At 33.8% G+C, this 22,581-nt stretch overlaps 1 long non-coding RNA gene across 1 annotated transcript; it reads right to left on the reverse strand.

Moving 5' to 3' along the window:
• Positions 1-18,641: 18,641 nt before the first annotated feature.
• On the reverse strand, positions 18,642-21,304 carry LOC134231616 (uncharacterized). The gene is made up of 3 exons (XR_009984588.1): positions 20,974-21,304; positions 19,230-19,295; positions 18,642-19,006 (listed from the first exon to the last, which is right to left on the reverse strand). It is a non-coding gene; the product is annotated as an uncharacterized LOC134231616 (long non-coding RNA).
• Positions 21,305-22,581: the final 1,277 nt, after the last annotated feature.

A 22,581-nucleotide genomic window follows, 5' to 3' on the forward strand; every position in this document is an offset into this window, starting at 1 on the left:
CTTCACCGGCAATGGTGACGTCTCTACATCAGTGAAATATTCTGGAGATGGACGTTAAATAGTATACAATCAATCTTCATGGAGTTCACCATTGTTGATGCCCTGGCATAATCTCCTAACAAAACAGTGATGCCTTTAGTAATCTCATTTCATTTAACTATAAATTATCAGTTATCTGTATGCGAAATGATAATGAAATTGAAACAGAAAAACAAAGATTGAAACTAAGATTAAAGCAATTTTTTAATAATTTTAATCATGATTTTATACATGTTATTACAGTAAAACTCGTTTAGTACGAACACGGATATTGCGAATTCACGGATATAGCGAAGTCATTTTGGATCCCCGGCTATATAAATCTTATGAATTCCTTATACGGATACCGTATAAGTCGAATTTTTAGCGAGGATTTAATTTTGGCATTATTAGCGACGGTGTCAAGATCGCTTAAATTGAATATCGCTAAAAATTAATTGCGTTGTATTTGTAATATTTTGTTTAATGTGCATTTTAAAATAGCTAAAATAACATCTCGCTAAAAATAAATTACCAGCTTTAAAGGACAAATTGCTAAATTTGCGTTTCGCTAAAATTTCCACTTATACGGTATAACGAATTACGGATATAGCGAAGTGATTTCATAGGTCCCTGTGACTTCGTTATAACCGCGTTTTACTGTAATTTAGAATTATTTTACTGAACTAATAAAATAATGACATCTTTTTCTAACACAACCATGAAAAGATCGGCGGCCGATTATAAAATTTAAAAAATTCAATGAAAGAGATTTTTCATAAATTAGGTCATAATGCTCGTTTAATTTAAATGCTTTATTTTTTGTCCTTTAACTACAGACAGGAAAACACTGAAAGATACGAAGCCCTTGAAGAGCAAACTATTGCTAGGTCCAGGTTCCCCTAGGGTCCTCGACACCTAGATACATGTACTACCCAGCGTCACCGGGATATACCCCAGCATCAAAGGGATATAGTCCCAGCATTTCAAGGATCACCAAGATATGTCCATTTTACAAGAACATTTCCTTGCTTCACCTGATCACTCCGTGACTCCACTTCTGGCTTCATTTATGAAAACCTAAACATTATCGGGGTGTGCTCATGGCATATGTGAAATCTGCCTTCTTGAAGAAACTGTTTATGATGATTATGTTGTAGACACAGCTGCAAAGACAAAGATATGCATCACAATGGTCCTTTGAATAGATGGAAGACCATATTGTGCAAAAGTTGCCTTTCCCAGTGAAACTTACCGCCATCGGAATGCATGACTGTCCAAAGCATTGAACTTGAAGGTCCTGTTGCACATAAGCTACTGCTGAAAGACAAACTTGCATAATTACAATTATAGCAGGCATGGAGGTACCCACACATTCCATTGCATTCCCGCCCCCAATTAAATTTGTGACAGGTTTTACGAGGGGCTTGATTTTTTCATCTGGATTAAAAATGCATCTGTCCAAGTTTCAATTGTTAAATATTTGCATTTTTTCCCAGATGTAAGACCAATTTTTTGGTTTTTTACCGCCAAATGCAGATCAAGATCTGCTGGTTGATGATCAACCAAAACATCCGACATGTCTATGAATATCCTTGTCAAGAGTTCTTTTTGGATTTTGTTGAGTTGAGAAGGAAAATCAATATCAATCAGAAATATCAAATAAGTTTATGAACACAACAAAACAAAACAAACAAATTATATTCAATTACTCTCACTCATGCTCATACACAAGTACACACACTGAAATGAAAATAAATATGAACAGTTAACACAGTTTTAACCAAATCTGATACTTTACATAATAACGTTTAATATTATAAGCAACAAAGTTGATTCAATTATTATCATATCTTAAATCAAATAATAATTCACCGAATTTTGTCTTAAAAAATTAATATTTAGAAAAAGCTCAATTGACTTCAAATAAAAATAATATCTTTTCAAATGTAAACGTGTTCTGTTATTTACTACTGAAAGTTACTAAAAGTTCTGGTTCACAAATCTGGTCAGCGACACATGTCCTAGAAAATGCACCACGGCGCTCTCGCCATACAGGTAACGTCAACGTCACACCAAGTTCCGTGGACCACAAAATAGTAGTTCCTAAATTGCAGATCCCCGGGTCTTAGCCTCCCGCTCCGGTTATCCTACCACGCCCTTAACAGTGTCGACCTAAGATAAGACGCATGTGGCCCTCCATACACACTCGTCAATAAGCCTCAGACCTCGTTTAACGACCCTCAGGACGCCCATAGATCAATAACTCGTCTCCAAACCCCTTACGCACTGAAAAGTAATTTATATTTACTAAAACCTAACCCTAATATCTAACTGAAACCGGAAATTTATAACTGCAAACCCACTATACATTATTCGAACACTCTTACCGGCTAGAACTGCACAAACACGCTCAATAATCCTCCTGACAAGTTATATGGCTACCCGTTTAATATACGGTGCTATATCTCACCGAAAATATTCGCCACTTGTATAAGTCATGCCGGGGAAACTGCAAACGTGGCACACCTCCCGCGGTCTCACCAAACCGGTCCCTTTATATACTCCTTACCAAACAATCTCCAATGTATGGAAACCCATTAGAACAAAATTAAGGTAATATATACAGAAAATAAAACAACCTCTTCACAATCCTACTTATGATTTGTTCTTGAAGTTTTGAGTTAATCTTTGAATATAACTGTCTTCTTAATGGCTTGTAATTGTATTTGTTTTTATTGTCAAAAGAAGAGACAATATCTTGTGCGGGAATATGGATAGGTTTTGAATTTTTATTTTTAGGCATATCCTCATTTGAGGCAGTTGCCGTTTCTGTTGTTGACGCTGTACTGGGTCCACCATTGTTGTTTGTGGGTTTTGGAATAAGGCCCTCTTTCTTTAAATTCTCCAAAACTTGTGCCGTTACTGCAGCAGTTATTGATTGCATAGTCTCATTGTTGTCTGATTGGTCAATTGTTTCTGACTGCTTGGGTACTTCCTACCTCCGAGGCTGCCTAGAGGACATGTATAATGATAACACTTATTTGTCAATTACATTTGATCATCATACTTGTTCTTTTAATTTGACAAACAAATACATGTCTTATAAATTTTCACTGCAGACAATAACATGTCTTAGAAATATCAATTAAGACAAATTTATGTCTTATAAACTTACACTGCCGACAAAAACATGTCTTAGAATTATCAATACAGACAAATACCTGCCTAATAAATTTTGAATATACCGACAAATACATGTCTGATAAATTTTCATTGCATTGAGAATTATCAATACACACAAATACATGTTTAGTAAAATTTCGATATACAGACAAATGCATGTCTCTTTTTTTATATATAAATAAGTCAAATACATGACTGAAGAAATAGTGAATAGTAAAATACATGAATAATATTCTGTAAGTAATTAATAATATGCCTATATAATTTTAACCAATCACCGAGCTGAACTCTACAAATTAATACTACCTATGCTGTTCAACAATCTATCTGGTTTAATGGTATACCTGCAATGGCATATATGTACAGCATAAACTGCAATATGTAACCCTAGAAAAACAGCAACCTTGTTATTAATGAATTGTTTGCTTAATCTTCTATAATCTATATGACTTTCAACATCAAGATATAAACTGACTCAGTAGTCTTTCATAATTTAAAAAAAATTTAGTATCGTTCCTTTCCTTTAAACTTTATTATAAGCATTAGAGAATCCATATTATCTAATGCATTTAAAAATATAATACTTATTTATATTAAGTTCAACATATAAATGTTAAATTATAGTAATCTTGACTTCTGGTGCGTGCAGGGTACAATGTAGACGTGTCGAGTGGCGCGAGAGTTTTTTTCTCTATTTAAGGTTTCGTCAAAGGTCAACATATCTTAAAAATTATTTTTACAATAGCTCCAAAACTATTTGTGGTGTACAGTCAAAACGTTTACAGTTTATAAATATATCATTGATTGATAGATAGAAAGTATCACTTGATGACAAATATTTTTAAAAAGATGTTTTTTGAGAATAATTGTATCAGGAAATGTGCATATTTTAAGAAAAATGCACCTGCTTTATTCTGTCTTTTTTGTGTAAACCATCATTGCAGAAATAATATATGTTTATCATTGAAGGGCAAGTTGCACATGAATGGTCTTTGAAACGCCGTTATTGAAAGCATGACAAGTATAAAGACAAGACCCCTATAAAATCCGCCATTTACATTGTACTTTCACTTTCAAGTCTTAACATTTGGACAAAATAAACAGGGAAAACAACTTTCCAGAGGCTTTCCAAGTCCAACTTGCCCTTCATTGATAAACATATTTTTTTTCTGCAATAATGGTTTTCACTAAGATCGTTGAATTAATTAGGTGTATTTTTTGAAAATATATGCATTTTTAAGAAGAATTTTTCTCAATTAATATTTTTCCAAGTATTTTTTTTTTATTAAGTGAAACTTTCTATCTGTTAATCAATGACAAATTTATAAACTGTAAAAGTTTTAACTTTATACCTCACATAGTTTGGGGGCTATTGTAGAAATAAATTTTTGGACATGTTGGCCTTTGACGAAACCTTAAAGGGCTTGAGTGCTATTACAGACAGTTGAAGTGGGCTGTGTTCAAACATAAAAATGCCAGGAGGCTCCCTTGAACGATTCATAAAAGAACCGGAGAAAACTTCAGCAGAGGAAATTCGAGAGAGTGAGTCTAAAGACGCAGGAAGAGCAGAGAAGGGGGGTATTTCTAATAATAGTATAATGTTCCCATATATGGTGTGGAAAAAAGTGAAAAAAGAAACGTTGTAGAAGTTGTCTGTAGAAGTTATCTGTAGTATGATCACCACTGGTTTGAAAGACTTTATGCAGTACTGTAAATCTTGATTTTTAAGTGATTTTTGGGTCACCTGAGTAACTCAGGTGACCTATTGCTATCCGTTTTCGTCCGTCATCGTGTGTCGTGCGTCGTGTGTTAACATTTGAACATTTTCAGCTTCTTCTCTGAAACCACCTAACCAATTTCAACCAAATTTGGTATACAGCATCTATGGGTGAAGGGGAACAAAAAATTTGAATTTCATGATCCCTGCCCCCCCTGGGGCCTGGGGGTGGGTGGGGCAAAAACCACTTAAATTATTGCAATCTTTAAAAATCTTCTTCTTTACTCCTGGACATCAAGCAGGCAAACTGTTGTTATGAATGTAATGAACATTGAGTCCTCTACTTAAATTGTGAAATTCATGGCCCCAGGGTCAGGGGTTCTAGTGCTAGGGCGGGGCTATATAGATTATATAGGGAAAATGCATGATTTCTTTGAAAATCTTCTTCTCTGCTCCTAGGTATTAGATAAACTAACCAAGCACATAGTTATAATGAGCAAGAGTGCCTCTTCCAAAATTGTGAATTTTATGACCCCAGGGTCAGGGGTTCTGGTGTCAGGGCGGGGCTCTATTGGTTATGTAGTGAAAATGCATTTTTTCTTTGAAAATCTTCTTTTCTACTTCTGGGTATTAAATAAACTAACTAAGCACATAGTTATGATGAGCAAGAGTGTCTTTTTCAAAATTGTGAATTTTATGACCCCAGGGTCAGGGGTTCTGGTGTTTGGGCGGGGCTCTATTGGTTATGTAGTGAAAGTGCATTTTTTCTTTGAAAATCTTCTCTACTTCTTGGTATTAAATAAACTAACTAAGTACTTTGTTATGATGAGCAAGAGTGCCTCTTCCAAAATTATGAATTTTGTGGCCCCAGGGTCAGGGGTTCTGGTGTTAGGGTGGGGCCCTATTGATTATATAGTTAAAATGCATTTATTCTTTGGAAATCTTCTTCTCTGCTCCTGGGTATTAAATAAACTTACCTAGCACATAGTGATGATAAGCAAGAGTGCTTCTTTCAAAATTGTGAATTTTGTGACCCCAGGGTAAGGGGTTTTGGTGTTGGGCGGGGCTCTATTGATCATATAGTGAAAATGCATAAATTCTTTGAAAATCTTCTTTTCTGCTTCTGGGTATTAGATAAATTATGTAATTAGATAGTTATGTTGATCAAGAGTGCTTCTTTCAAAATTGTGAATTTTATGACCCCAGGGTCAGGGGTTCTGGTGTTAGGGGGGCTCTATTGGTTATATAGTGAAAATGCATTTATTCTTTGAAATTCTTTCCTTTGCTTCTGTGTTTATGACTATGATCCAAATATATATATTCATGATGAAGAAAGGTGCACCTAGCAAAATAGTTATTTTTTATGCCCCCGCCCCTTCCCTGGGTCAGGGTGAGGGGGGGCGGGTACAAAGTCTAAAATTAATTAATGCTTGGAAATTTGCTCTTTGGTGTTAATCAACCATTTTATGATAAAATTTGCAAAATTTTGAAATATGTGGCCCCAAGATCAGTGGTTCCTTTGGGATGAGGTGTACAACTGGTTATAAAGTGGAAGTGCATTTTCTCTTAATTGTACTCTGATCTACCTCTGGGTATCAAGTAAATAGAGCATGCTAAGTCTAAATTATTATAAGCAATGGTACCTCTTTAAAAATTGTGAATTGCGAATTCCATGGCCTCTGGTTTATAACATGAACCAAATTTAATCGTTTGAAAGTAGTTGCACAATACTCAGGTGACCTGTACGGCCCGTGGGCCTCTTGTTCCATTCTATGGTATACAGCATCTATGGGTGAAGGGGAACAAAAAATGTGAATTTCATGATCCCTGCCCCCCCTGGGGCCTGGGGGTGGGTGGGGCAAAAACCACTTAAATTATTGCAATCTTTAAAAATCTTCTTCTTTACTCCTGGACATCAAGCAGGCAAACTGTTGTTATGAATGTAATGAACATTGAGTCCTCTACTTAAATTGTGAAATTCATGGCCCCAGGGTCAGGGGTTCTAGTGCTAGGGCGGGGCTATATAGATTATATAGGGAAAATGCATGATTTCTTTGAAAATCTTCTTCTCTGCTCCTAGGTATTAGATAAACTAACCAAGCACATAGTTATAATGAGCAAGAGTGCCTCTTCCAAAATTGTGAATTTTATGACCCCAGGGTCAGGGGTTCTGGTGTTAGGGCGGGGCTCTATTGGTTATGTACTGAAAATGCATTTTTTCTTTGAAAATCTTCTTTTCTACTTCTGGGTATTAAATAAACTAACTAAGCACATAGTTATGATGAGCAAGAGTGTCTTTTTCAAAATTGTGAATTTTATGACCCCAGGGTCAGGGGTTCTGGTGTTTGGGCGGGGCTCTATTGGTTATGTAGTGAAAGTGCATTTTTTCTTTGAAAATCTTCTCTACTTCTTGGTATTAAATAAACTAAGTACTTTGTTATGATGAGCAAGAGTGCCTCTTCCAAAATTATGAATTTTGTGGCCCCAGGGTCAGGGGTTCTGGTGTTAGGGTGGGGCCCTATTGATTATATAGTTAAAATGCATTTATTCTTTGGAAATCTTCTTCTCTGCTCCTATGTATTAAATAAACTAACCTAGCACATAGTGATGATAAGCAAGAGTGCTTCTTTCAAAATTGTGAATTTTGTGACCCCAGGGTAAGGGGTTTTGGTGTTGGGCGGGGCTCTATTGATCATATAGTGAAAATGCATAAATTCTTTGAAAATCTTCTTCTCTGCTTCTGGGTATTAGATAAATTATGTAATTAGATAGTTATGTTGATCAAGAGTGCTTCTTTCAAAATTGTGAATTTTATGACCCCAGGGTCAGGGGTTCTGGTGTTAGGGGGGCTCTATTGGTTATATAGTGAAAATGCATTTATTCTTTGAAATTCTTTCCTTTGCTTCTGTGTTTATGACTATGATCCAAATATATATATTCATGATGAAGAAAGGTGCACCTAGCAAAATAGTTATTTTTTATGCCCCCCGCCCCTTCCCTGGGTCAGGGTGAGGGGGGGCGGGTACAAAGTCTAAAATTAATTAATGCTTGGAAATTTGCTCTTTGGTGTTAATCAACCATTTTATGATAAAATTTGCAAAATTTTGAAATATGTGGCCCCAAGATCAGTGGTTCCTTTGGGATGAGGTGTACAACTGGTTTTAAAGTGGAAGTGCATTTTCTCTTAATTGTACTCTGATCTACCTCTGGGTATCAAGTAAATAGAGCATGCTAAGTCTAAATTATTATAAGCAATGGTACCTCTTTAAAAATTGTGAATTGCGAATTCCATGGCCTCTGGTTTATAACATGAACCAAATTTAATCGTTTGAAAGTAGTTGCACAATACTCAGGTGACCTGTAAGGCCCGTGGGCCTCTTGTTCCATTCTACCCTCACTTATACCGAAGAATCGGATTTCCCACTTGGCAAGGTTAAAATCAGCTTGAAATGCATCACTTTGTCCTAAAAGTTTTTCTGATCGTGGAATAAAACTATGGCCTATAATTAAAACTTTAGTGCGTTTTCCATATCAGTACAACTGAGATTCAAGCAACATTGCTCAAAACAACTGTTATGCAATATGGAAATGGCAGTAAGAGTAAGTAAAAATGTCCTTTCCTTCTTACGTAGATAAAAGGTTATTAGTAAATACAAAGGTTGGTCGTTTTTTTTTTTCTGATCATAGATCCTTGTAAGTTATAGAACGTTTTAAGAGAGCAAATAAAAACCAAAAAGATCGCTTAGCCTCTTCATGGCGGCGCTCCTGTGAATGTTGACTGTTCAGCTCCTATCCGTCGAATTTGCAATCATCACATGCTTAAACATTTACCTTCCTGAAATAATCCGTATCTGGGATCATTTTCCAATTTTGGATGTACAGGAAAATAGAATGGAAAGTCTTGTTAAATAATAGAAAATCTGCAAAGCTTCTTAAAGAGTTTACATCAGGGACGCTAAAATTGTAATATGATCGCCGAATATAATGAACCAGTCAGAAAATAGGGAAATATCTGATACAATGAGACTCGCCACGGTTTACACACTAAATATCATTACATACAGAAAATCAACAAATAGAATAAAATCCAAAAGATAAACTCGTTTACATAAAAACAGTTATTGAAATAACTTTAATTTGTATCTTGTTGGAAGCCTCTGTTATTTAACCAAAGCTAATGCCCGTATGTTACCTCATAGCAATACTGAATCTTTATTGGCTGAAAGATAGCCGTCCTTTCTTTATGTAAATTTAGCCTGATAGAAGCGCAACATCACAAATAATTTTTGTTTTAGCCGATTTATTGCGATGTTAGTATTTCTGCATTGTTTGGGGAAGTTGCAGTTATACAATATGTTAATAGATCAGGACTTCTACAGGTAATTAATGACTTAAAAATCCTGGCCACGACAAGCCGACGTAGTGCCCTTGGGAAAGGTACTTTGCACGGATTTCCTCAATCCACCCAAGTGTAAAAGGGGTACCTGGCTAAAGACAGTGAGAGATATTGTCAAAATGTTAGAGTTGTAGTGCTAATAACGGCAGCTTGAACTGTGAAATATTATTGATTGTTAAAGTCTTCTTGGGTAATTATGTATTGTAGAGCGCTTTGAGTAGGATTTATGCTAGAAAAGCGCTGTATAAAAGAAGCATTATTATTATTATTTGTTTTGTTTCACGCACTGCCATACTGAACTTTGTGTACAAACATTCCGAAAATTGCAGTTGTTGGCCACAGTTTTATACGTCAACTTGAATGGGCGTTAGGGTAGGTTAAAGATGTGTCAATAATTTTGGACAAAACTTATCTTTGTGTACACCGTATATTTTTATGGAGTTAGCGGTGGAGGAGGTCAGAGGTCATCCAACCGATAAGTCGGTTCAACTAGGGCTCCGGTAAAATATCCTTGAAACTATACCATTTTACTGCATAAGAATATAAAAGAATGTGCAAGAATACGTGATATTCATTGATGAAGACATTTATAGTACAATTTTGGTGAAATCCAACGTTAAATCGATAGTTTCTTTGTTATTTGCTTGTGCTATGTGTAATCAGTGTGAGTTTAGTTCACGCACATACATTCTATGTTGTTGATCCGTGCCTGTTACCTGTATGTGACTTCGATTTCGATTCTGCCTTTGTCTTTGCCATCTTGTATCAAAATGTCTCAAACATCTGATATTCTAAAAGAGAGCCACTCTGTAATTTACGGCAAGCCAGAGTCGGAATGTGACAATGCTAAGGAGCTAGAAAATCAAATCACATTATCCTCTATACACACCCTATTGACCCAAATGAACTGTAAATTAACGGACATCCAACACAGGAGTGATTCACTTGATTCCAGACTCAGTGCTATTGAAAATAAAATGGCCTCCTTTAATGAATTACAAGGGTCTGTGAATATGCTAAAATCGCAAGTATCAAAACTTGATGAAAGAGTGACAAGTGTGAAGAATGATGTTCAAAACTTTGACACAGACATGAAAGCACTGGGAAATGTCTTCGATTCAGTCAAAGATGCAACTGAGGCGAACAAGAATCAAATTGTGAGCAATGTGAAAGATACAGAACAGTATATACGTACCCAAAAACAAACAGAAAATGTGTTAAAAGCTGTGACAGATGCTAACGAGGCTCTACAAAACTCGGTTACAGACCTCAAAATGCGCTCAATGCGTGACAATCTTATTTTCTCAGGAATACCAGAACGGAGATTCGAGGATACTGAAGCTGTTCTTCAAGATTTTATTCAAAGAAAATATAGAATAAATTACGAAATCTCATTTGAACGTGTACATAGAATGGGAAAATGGAGCGAGTTCAGCGAACACCCAAGAAATATTGTCGCAAAATTTACGTTTTACAAAGACAGAGAATACATCCGCAGCCGAGCACCGCAAAAACTAAAACACAGTAATGTTTGGGTAAATGAGCAATTCCCTCCAGAGATTGAGGAAAAAAGAAGGAAACTGTATCCGGTTCTACGGCAAGCATTGAAAGATCATAAACGCACCAAGCTTGTGAGAGACACGCTGTACATCGACGGTAAGAAATACATACCATCAGCTGGATCCGCGCACAGCGCACCTGTTCAATCTTTACCCACCTGGAATTCGACCCCGAGTTATCAACCGATGGATCAACAGAGCACGCCGCAAAATACCGACCGCCAGGCACTAAAACGACAGCGACAGGGATCTACACCTGAGCAGGCATAGGAAACCGCGGGAGAACAAACTGACAGGGACAAATCCCAGAAAATTTTATCCTTAAATGTATGTGGACTTTAACAACGACTTAATTATCCAGAGTTTTACGATTTCATCTCTGAGTATGACATAATCGGACTTTCAGAAACTAAAACCGATGATTCGGACAATATACAGATAACCGGCTACACAGTTTTCATGAAAAATAGACATAAATTATCAAATAGAAGATCTGGTGGGTTAGTTATAGCAGTTCGAGACGATATTATAAGACATGTAAATATTTTGAAAACAGATTGTAAATTCATTTTTTGGTTCAAACTTAGCAAATTTCTACTTAATACTTGCGAAGATGTCTTATGTGGAGTTGTGTACATTCCACCAGAAGGGAGTAAATATTCTTCTCCCGACTGTTTTTTAGAAATAGAGCAAGAAGTTTTAAACATGGCAAATAACTGTAAATATGTATGCTTATTTGGAGATTTCAATGCTAGAGTTGGTAAATTACACGACTATTGTACTTCTGACGAGTTCTTGACACAGGTAACTCATAGCCCGATTCATTCAGAGATTGCTCTTCGATGTTCGATATTTAATGACCATCAGATTCCTTTAGAAAGAGTTGTACAAGATTGCACTGTAAATAATTATGGACATAAATTTGTTGACTTTTGTAAAAATGACTTGTATATTGTGAATAGCCGGGTAGGCAGAGATAAAAATACAGGTAGTGTCACATGTAAGAATAGCAGCACTGTTGATTATGTTGTAGCCAGTGCAAATATTTTTGAAATTGTGGAAAATTTTGAAATTATTGATTTTTGTAACCTTTTTTCAGATGTACATAATCCAATAACTTTTTCGTTCATTAATTGTAACAAAGAGGTCAAAAGTTGTATAACAGGTAAAAATCAACCAAGTGTAAAATTATGGTGTGCGGACAAAGCAGACGATTTTCGTAGCAATATTGAAGTGAGTTCTGTATTAGCCATAGAAAATGATCTAGATAGACTATCTAATAATATTAAAAGTATCTGCAGGGATGATGTTACGAAAATAGCGAAAAACATTTGTGAAGTATTTGTTAATTCAGCTAGAGAAACGTTTGGTATAAAAAAAATATAGAAAACCCCTCAATGGCTAATAAAAAGCGTAACAAACCCTGGTTTAACCAGGAATGTAAAACAGCAAGGAGAAAATTCCATTTAGCAAAGCGAATTTACAATAGAAATAAAACAATTGAAAACAAAGGTGATCTAAAATCAACTAGTAAACAATACAAGAAAACAATGAATAACTGCTTGAAGGGTTACAGAAATAAATTAACTCAAAAACTGGCCCATTTACGTTCAAAAAACCCGAAAGATTATTGGAGAATTTTAAATGCATCAAGTCAAGATAAAAAATGCGCTGTTGAAATCCAAGATATGTTTCTATTTTTAAAAGAAATGAATGAAGGCAATACTAATGATGTTAACGATGACGAAAATTACGACTTTAGATTAGATGATACAGATGATAACTCAGACCATGTAGACAGTATTATCAATTGTGAAATTGTAGAAGAAGAAATAATAGCGGCTGTTCAGAAACTTAAGAATGGTAAAGCCGCAGGGTATGATAACATTCTAAATGAACAAATTTCTACAACATTGTCAACGTTTTTAGGTCACCTGAGTAACTCAGGTGACCTATTGCTATCCGTTTTCGTCCGTCGTCGTGCGTCGTGCGTCGTGTGTCGTGTGTTAACATTTGAACATTTTCAGCTTCTTCTCTGGAACCACTGAACCAATTTCAACCAAATTTGGTATACAGCATCTATGGGTGGAGGGGAACAAAAATAGTGAATTTCATGGTCCCCACCCCCCTGGGGCCTGAGGGGTGGGGCCAAAACCACTAAAATTATTGCAATCTTTAAAAATCTTCTTCTTTACTCCTGGACATCAAGCAGGCAAACTGTTGGCATGAATGTAATGAGCATTGAGTCCTCTTCCAAAATTGTGAAATTCATGGCCCCAGGGTCAGGGGTTCTAGTGCTAGGGCGGGGCTCAATAGATTATATAGTGAAAATGCATTATTTCTTTGAAAATCTTCTTCTCTGCTCCTAGGTATTAAATAAACTAACTAAGCACATAGTTATGATGAGCAAGAGTGCCTCTTCCAGATTTGTGAATTTTATAGCCCCAGGGTTAGGGGTTCTGGTGTTAGGGCGGGTCTCTATAGATTATATAGTGAAAATGCATTATTTCTTTGAAAATCTTCTTCTCTGCTCCTGGATATTAAATAAATTAACTAAGCAAATAGTTATGATGAGCAAGAGTGCCTCTTCCAGATTTGTGAATTTTATGGCCCCAGGGTCAGGGTTTCTGGTGTTAGGGAGGGGCTCTATTGATTATATAGTGAAAATGCATTATATTCTTTGAAAATCTTCTTCTCTGCTTCTGGGTATTAAATAAACTAACTAAGCACATAGTTATGATGAGCAAGAGTGCCTCTTCCAGATTTGTGAATTTTATGGCCCCAGGGTCAGGGTTTCTGGTGTTAGGGCGGGGCTCTATTGATTATATAGTGAAAATGCATTTATTCTTTGAAAATCTTCTTCTCTGCTTCTGGGTATTAAATAAACTAACTAAGCACATAGTTATGATGAGCAACAGTGCCTCTTCCAAAATTGTGAATTTTATTGCCCCAGGGTTAGGTGTTCTGTTGTTAGGGCGGGGCTCTATTGATTATATAGTAAACATACATTAATTCTTTGAAAATATTTTCCTTTGCTTCTGGGTTTTGTGCCAATGATCCAATTATACATACATTTATGATGAAGAATGGTGCATCTAGCAAAGTGTTTTTTTATGCCCCCAGAGTCAGAGAGGGGGGGGGGTTACATAGTCTGAAAATAAATTAATGCTTTGAAATCTGCTCTTTGGTATTAATCAACCATTTTATGACAGCATTTTCAAAATTTTGAAATACCGGTATGTGGCCCATGGAGCAGTGGTTCCTTTAGGGTGAGGTACACAACTGGGTATAAAATGGAAGTGCATTTTCTTTTTGTTACTCTGATCTACCTCTGGGTATTAAGTAAATAGAGTAAGCTAAGTTAATAATTATGATAAGCAATGGTGCCTCTTTCAAAATTGTAGATTGTGAATTGAATTTCATGGCCTCTGGTTTAAAACACAAACCAAATTTAATTGTTTGAAAGTTGTTACACAATACTCAGGTGACCTATAAGGCCCGTGGGCCTCTTGTTACCATTGTATAAGAAGTTTTTTAATATAATTTTTGATAGTGGTTTCGTTCCAGATGAATGGTTAATTGGTATTGTTAGACCGATATATAAGAATAAGGGCGACCCAACCCAGCCTGAAAATTATCGTCCTATATCTCTGCTAAGCTGCCTAGGCAAACTTTTTACCCGCATATTGGCGAATAGACTAGAAATGTATGCAAACGAAATTAACTTACTAAATTTCAAGCAGGTTTTAGGAAGAATTACTCAACATTAGACCATATTTTAACTTTACAATTTCTATCTGATATCCTTATGAAAAGAAAAAAGAAACTTTTTTGTGCATTTATTGATTTTAAACAGGCACACGATACTGTATGGAGAAACGGTTTGTGGAATAAGCTATTCAGAAATGGTATTAACGGAAAATGTTTTAATTATATAAGGAATATGTACATGGGAATTAAGTCTTTAGTGAAACAAAATGGAATGTCCTCGGGATTTTTTGAATAAGACAAGGCGAAAATCTATCACCTTTTTTACTTTCCTTGTACATAAACGATCTTGAAGAATTTTTGGTAGAAAAAAACATAGTCGGATTACAAACTATTAGTAAAGAAATTGAAGATGAATTATTACTACATTTAAAACTTTTGATTTTATTTTATGCTGATGACACTGTTATATTGGCAGAATCTGCTGATGATTTACAAAAGGCACTGAATGAATTCCATACTTATTGTACTCAATGGAAACTTAATGTGAATGTGGATAAGACAAAAGTCTTGGTTTTCTCCAAAGGGCCAATGTTAAAGAGGAAATTTTATTACAATACCCAATATATTGAAAATGTAAAAGAATTTAAATATCTAGGAATTGTATTATCAAGAACAGGTTCATATTGTAAAGCGAAGAAACATCTTTGTGAGCAAGCACAAAAAGCAATGTACGGGGTGATAAGAAAAATTAGACAATTTAATTTACCGATTGAATGTCAGCTTGACTTGTTTGATAAAGTAGTCACATCCATTTTACTTTACGGATGTGAGATATAGGGCTATGAAAATATGGATATCATTGAACGTGTCCATTTAAAATTCTTAAAAACTATATTTAATTTAAAAAGTTCTACACCAAATTACATGATATACGGAGAAACTGGAAGATTCCTTTTGTACATTAATGTTTTTACGAGAATGACTACATACTGGTCAAAGATGTTTACATGTACAGAAGATAAAATTGTCAATATTGTGTACAAGTATATGTATAACCAATTAAGTAATGATGGTATTAAATGTCAATGGATTGAATGTATTCAAAAGATCCTAAATAATTGTGGACTTTCATTTATATGGAATGAGCAAGGTGTGGTCAATGCTAAATGGTTAAGTGCTATTGTAAATCAGAATTTAAAAGATCAATTCATTCAGAAATGGTCAAATGATATAAATAGTTCTTCCAAAGGCCAGATTTACAGAGTTTTTAAAACTAATTTCGGATTTGAAAGCTATATTAAAAATTTACACCCAAAACAAAGAAAGTTATTGATGAAAATGCGTACCTCAAATCATCATCTACCTGTAGAAATAGAGAGATGGTGTGGCACCCCATTAAATGAAAGAATATGTTCACTTTGTAACAATGGAAAGATAGGTGATGAATACCACTACATTTCAGAGTGTACAGCTTTTTCAGATATAAGAAAAAATTTTTTACACAAGTATTAGCTTTCCTAAAAAGCTTGTCTGACCTTGTTTGCTTAATATCAATTCTCTATAAAAATCAAAATTTTAAGTAGGGTCGTGGACATGACATATCTCCGATTTACCTGAAATTCACACCATTTACTACAATTGGTATGTCTTTAATAAATATGATGTTAAAGTCTAACTTTTCAATTTGGTTGCCATGGTAACAGGGATGTTATATTTAGAACCCTCTGATTAAGCAAATTTTGCTCTGTTTTAAATTAAATTTGTGCACATTCAATTAATTAGTAAAAACTCGCATGAAAATTATATTATGTGAGCTCATACTACTTAAATCTGAGAAATTAATTTCATTCAAAGATATTTGAATGAAGATTAAGCGAATTTTCATTGCAGCATTAAGGCTGTTAGCAAATTGGCAATTTGCCAAAATTGACTTTATTAGTCATATTCAATGAAATTTTTCACCATTTTGACAACTGATATATTTGTAACCATGTATCATTAAATAAACTATATATTCTAAGGTTTTATGAGAATAAAAAAAATTAATGGGTAAATCAAAAACTTTCTAGAAATTATTGCATGAAAATTGGCAATTTGCCAAAATTGACTATTTTAGTCATATTCAGTGAAATTTTTCACCATTTTGACAACTGATATATTTGTAACTATGTATCATTAAATAAACTATATATTCTAAGGTTTTATGAGAATAAAAAAAATTGATGGGTAAATCAAAAACTTTCTAGAAATTATTGCATGAAAATTGGCAATTTGCCAAAATTGACTTTTTTAGTCATATTCAGTGAAATTTTTCACCATTTTGACAACTGATATATTTGTAACTATGTATCATTAAATAAACTATATATTCTAAGGTTTTATGAGAATAAAAAAAATAATGGGTAAATCAAAAACTTTCTAGAAATTATTGCATGAAAATTGGCAATTTGCCAAAATTGACTTTTTTTAGTCATATTCAATGAAATTTTTCACCATTTTGACAACTGATATATTTGTAACCATGTATCATTAAATAAACTATATATTCTAAGGTTTTACGAGAATAAAAAAAATAATGGGTAAATCAAAAACTTTCTAGAAATTATTGCATGAAAATTGGCAATTTGCCAAAATTGACTTTTTTAGTCATATTCAATGAAATTGTTCACCATTTTGACAACCGGTATATTTGTAACCATGTATCATTAAATAAACTTTATATTTTAATGTTTTGTGAGAATAAAAAAAATTAATGGGTAAATGTACAGCTTTCTAGAAATTATTGCATGAATGTCCCCCCCCCTCCATTAATCACAAATAACAGAGAAGATCATCTAAGAACATGTTTTACCAAACTGAACAAATTGTTATGTTGTATGAATATATGTCAAGTATTTGAATTTCTTTTCAATAATTAAATAGAACTTCTGAAATTAACTCAGTGACAAGTAAATTAAAATGTTGCCATGGAAACAAATCAGGCTTCTAGTTTTTTTAATTTAAATATGAAATAAAACAAGTGATTTTCCAAAAATTCTTACAAATCTGTTAATGGCCTGTAATTGTGTCCAATCCTTTTGATTTATTCACTAAAATATGTTCAAATTAAAAAAAAATTGTTTTATGGTTAATTTTTTTTAAAATGTATAATTAAAGTAAACAGGCCAACTCATATCTAATAAATGATATGAAAGTATTTTATGAAAATATGAAAGTAGGTCAGACAATATAATGTCAAAACAAGTTGGCAAGACCATCTTGATTATAATGTTTGTTTGCCCTCTCCCAACTCAGGGTAAAATTATTAAGTCGCCTTGGTAGGTAGGTTGTAAAATCTTTTTCCCAGAAAATTTCATAATATTTGTTGACGAGATATTAAAGATGGATAAAAAAAACCATCCTGTCTTGCAATGTAAAAAAAAGTTTTGAATTTTAGTTAGTCTGTTGGGGGAAGGCAGCCAAATTTGTTTAAATGACCTTATATGCTAAATATTGTGGAATTAACTTTTATTACCACATTGCTTATCAGCATATTCAGAAGATCAGTTTACATGTATACTATGATCTTTTAATGGGTATAAATATTTTTAACCATTTGACCTTGACCTTAGACATTGTCCGACTTAAAAAACTTTAACCTTAACCACAACTTCTGAAGTTGGACTAGATTTTCATATTTCACAGGTGTTTTACTTGTGGCAAGACCTTTTTTGTGATACCTCGTGGAAGTCTTGACATAAGCTGCAATGTATAGGGAATCAGTGTTTCACAATTAATCTTGTTCTCAGTTTTGTTAAAATGTATTCATATATATTCTAATCATACATGACATACTGTGTGAAGCCTGCCAATATAAAACTCTAAATTTGTGAGCCCATGTGGGGGTATATAATAAATCAGCATACCACCTCTCCTGCAGAGTGGGGATATAAAAAGGGAAGAAACTGCTTCTTAGCATAAAACTGCTTTTATAGAAAAAAATAAACAAGACATTATCTTCACTTGACAACAGTGACATTTTTGGAAAATACAAGAAATCACTTTAGAATACACATATTCTCTAAGGAAAACAGATGCCCTGCTTAAAATAAAAAATTTTTGCTAAAATTTGTTCCTTCATATTCTCTCATTTGATGTCAGCTTGGTTTCCTCGAATTCACATTTCTTTATGTCCTTTTGTGTAAGTTTGAAAAGTAGCTCAGCCTTGCAATATTAATTTGCTGTGGATTTTAGTAATGATCATTGGAAAACCCTCTCTACGTCCATCTTGCACCAGTGACAACTTTAACTGGGTCCTCTTTTCTTTCTGTTATTTTTCCTACTTTGTATTTTTCATGTAAAATTTACTTCCAGTCCACTGTGAATTTTTTTTTTTTTTGGGGGGGGGGGCTGTATGTCCTCTGCTCTGGTCATTTCTATCTGTTCACATAAAAAAAAAATAACATTAATTTTTGGTCACTTTGGATAAAAATTCATTTAAAAATTGTTTCAAAAACTTAAAACCGGAATCTTAAAATTTTGCTATATATAAAACATATACATTTTCAACCTATAAACATTATTATCTCCCTTTATGCATTGTTGTGGCAATCATGTCTTAAGTCACCATGAATCCATGCAACTTAATACACACTACATGTACCTGTGTGGTCTTCTTGCTAGAGGATCTGTAATCCTTAGAATCTTCATTAGGAAAATCTTGCAAGGGCTGCAATGATCAATTAAAAATTATTTTTTAATTTGAAAGTTTGGGTTAAAATCTTGAACATCATATATATATATATATATATATATATTACATGTACCTAATATTTACATGTTATCCTGAAAATTTTCTGAATCAAGAGGAATGATTGATACAGGAGTGGATTTAATGTTGTCATCAAGCATTTTTTTTTCAATTTACATATAAAGCTTTTCTGCAGTTTGGACAAATCGCCAGAGATATAGAGACTAAGAGTAGAAATCAATTTGACAACAATTGATTTCTAAAGTGGAAAATGAAATTTATTTATATCATAAATTAATTGTAATAAAAACATACATCTTTTATAGATACTAACGTAATGTGGTATAATTTATTTTGTTCTTTAATGCGACTATTTTTAATTTGTACAATATGTCCTTGACATGTAAAGTACACAGCATCAGAATGATCTCATCTGTACAGATCAATATTGTCAAACTAAAACTATTCATATTTAAATTGTGTGCAAGATTGATATACCTGCAATATATAGCTGAAAAACAGTGATCAGTAAAATTAAAATTATGAGACAGAAAGCTGCATCCTGGAAAGTACAAATGCCCAGGAGTTGCCATATTCTAATACCCTTGGATAGATTTCTTTACCTACTTTACAATACATTACCTTGCAGAGCAAATAACTCCATTGAATCAAGGTCCCAAAAATGATTTCACAATAGTATGACAAAGTATATGTACTTAGATCTAGAACACTATTAGCATCTGTAAATCTGTGTGTCTGTATGTACTTTCATAATTTTGCACTTACACTTTTTTTTAATCAATTCTTTAAAATATTCTACAGTCCTGATATTGCTTAAAAATTTCAAAAAATCTAACACACTATTCAGTTATCATTTTCAGAAGTCAAAGGTTTAATATTTCCGAGGTATGATTTCTACAAATCCTTTTTGTAAAAATAGATTGGACACAAGCATATTATCATTTGGAAAAATAAATTCATACAATTTTCTTCAAATATACTGAATTTTATAGAAAATAAAATACCAGTACCCAAAACGGGCACATATATTGCACAGTAGTATTTGATTCAATGTCATGTACATGTAATATGTGCAACTGTGCATCAAGTTTTCATGGTTTTGTTTGTTTTTATTGTCTTATATTTCATTATACTGTCAGTTACCTAATCCGAGATTCCTCTGACTCTAACCCCTGCTTTTATATAGATAGTTTTCATTAGACCCACATAAACAGGAGTTACTTCCCTTTGGCCGCCATCTTGTTGGTCAACCTTGTAATTTTCCCTCTTTGTCCTACCAAATATAAGAGGGTGTCGCAGAAATATTTTGGGGGAAATCTTTGTGGAATAAAAATCATGAAATAGAAGAGGCTCTAACAAATGTATATTTTAAAGAAAAACAATGCTTACCACCCCACAATTACCAGTATAAAAAGTTAAAATTGGTTGAATAATGAAGGAATATGAGCATGTTGACCCCCAATATGGCTGCCAACGGGAAATAACTCTTGTTAATTTGGGTCTAGTGAAAACTATCTATTGTGACTTGTGCGCACAAGTCAGAGGTTAGAGTCAAAGGAATCTCGGATTACCGGTATCAGTTACCATGCAGGTACATGTGACACCTGAATAGAATTATGAATAAAAAAATACTTACACATTGCAATCGGGATCGGTCGGGGACTACCACACCACTACATGTATCTCTCGATCTCTATTTCAAAGACATCTTGAAGGGAACAGCTAAAATCCTCTTGGCCTTCGCCCCCATACCACCCTGATGTCCTCCTATTTTCTTTTCTACGAGTAGCTATACGTGTACTACTCATCATGTCCAGATCAACCCTTTGGCTTTTCTTAAAGATTATCCCAACTTTGTCAACTGTTTTTCATCAAATTCTGAGTCTCTTGAGGTAGAATTTTCCTGAACAAGATGTTTCAAAACAAGAAGAAAAAACTGCAGATTTCATTGTCTGCCATCTTGTTTACAATTTTTACATTTTGTATTCTTCAATGCCGAAGAGCTCCAACAAGGGAAATAACTCGGATAGAGAAAACGCACATTTAGACCAACTTTATAGTGTAATAAAATGTTTATTTTTCATTTACCCATAAATGTTTTAAATGATATTTGCAAAGTAACATTTCTTGAATCTAAATCTCCCTTCTAGAATTTTCACATCACTTGTCAAAGTCTTTAAATATTAAGTCTAACAAGGGAGGTAACGAGGACTAATTATTCACTTTATTGGCATCAGAAAATTAGAAATTGTAAAATTTTTGTGACCTTGGCAATTTTTTACATAGTTTTGATTGTCATGAAGGATATAAAAAAATATGAACATAAACAGCTTTGTCTAGTAAATATTTTTTTGATATTATTGAAAAATAGCAATATCCACTATAATTTACACCTTCTAGTCCCGTTTCCATGGCAACCAGATAAACTACCACGCTTTCTTTCATATAGTCAATCTTTTCATTCATTGAAGTTTCAGTAAGAAAAAAAATTAGCTGAATCCAAGACATCGCGTGGCCACGTCATTTTGATATTTACGTAGAATTGGTATTAAATTCATAAAACGCAAAAAAAATAATATGTTATAAATGTTATATAATTTCTTTTGTTTGATAAGATATCTTCAAGAGACCATGCATAAACAATATTGTATACAATAATGTTAACCTTAACCCCTCTGGTCTGCATGACTTTTACAACATTTTATCAATATGTTTTATATAAAATGAAGATTTTGGTCGACTTAGGCTGAAGATATTTCAAGATCCCGGGTCAGCATTTTTCAAGTGTTTTATATGTTAAATGACCTAACTGATTTTTTATTTAACTGAGTAAACAAACAGAATAATATGAAGGTTGTAAATGATGAAATCAATGGGAGGATCTTAATTGATCACTTAATCGGCGCGTATAACCTTAACCCTGATGATAACAATCTTGACAGAGCGTTACACTTGCTGACCATTCTCCTGCTGATAGTTTTCATTGCTTCTCAAACCATTTGATTTCCACTGATTCTCTACTTAACACGTAATTGATTGATGAAATTTTGAGCTGAAGCATCTGGGAAAAGAAACAAAGATATAATAAATGTAATCTCGTCCAAAATATAATCGTTGGATAGGAGTGGAAGTATAACAATACAGCAACAAATCTATTAACACGATAATGAATTATAAGCAAACTTGAATAAGGCATTTTTTTCTGTTTTCATTGCATTTTTCTCAGACACTGTATTATCAGTTT

The sequence above is a fragment of the Saccostrea cucullata genome, unplaced genomic scaffold, assembly GCF_032062105.1.
Source record: "Saccostrea cucullata isolate Sc308-1 unplaced genomic scaffold, CSIRO_AGI_Scuc_v1 ctg1299, whole genome shotgun sequence".
NCBI lineage: Eukaryota > Metazoa > Mollusca > Bivalvia > Ostreida > Ostreidae > Saccostrea > Saccostrea cuccullata.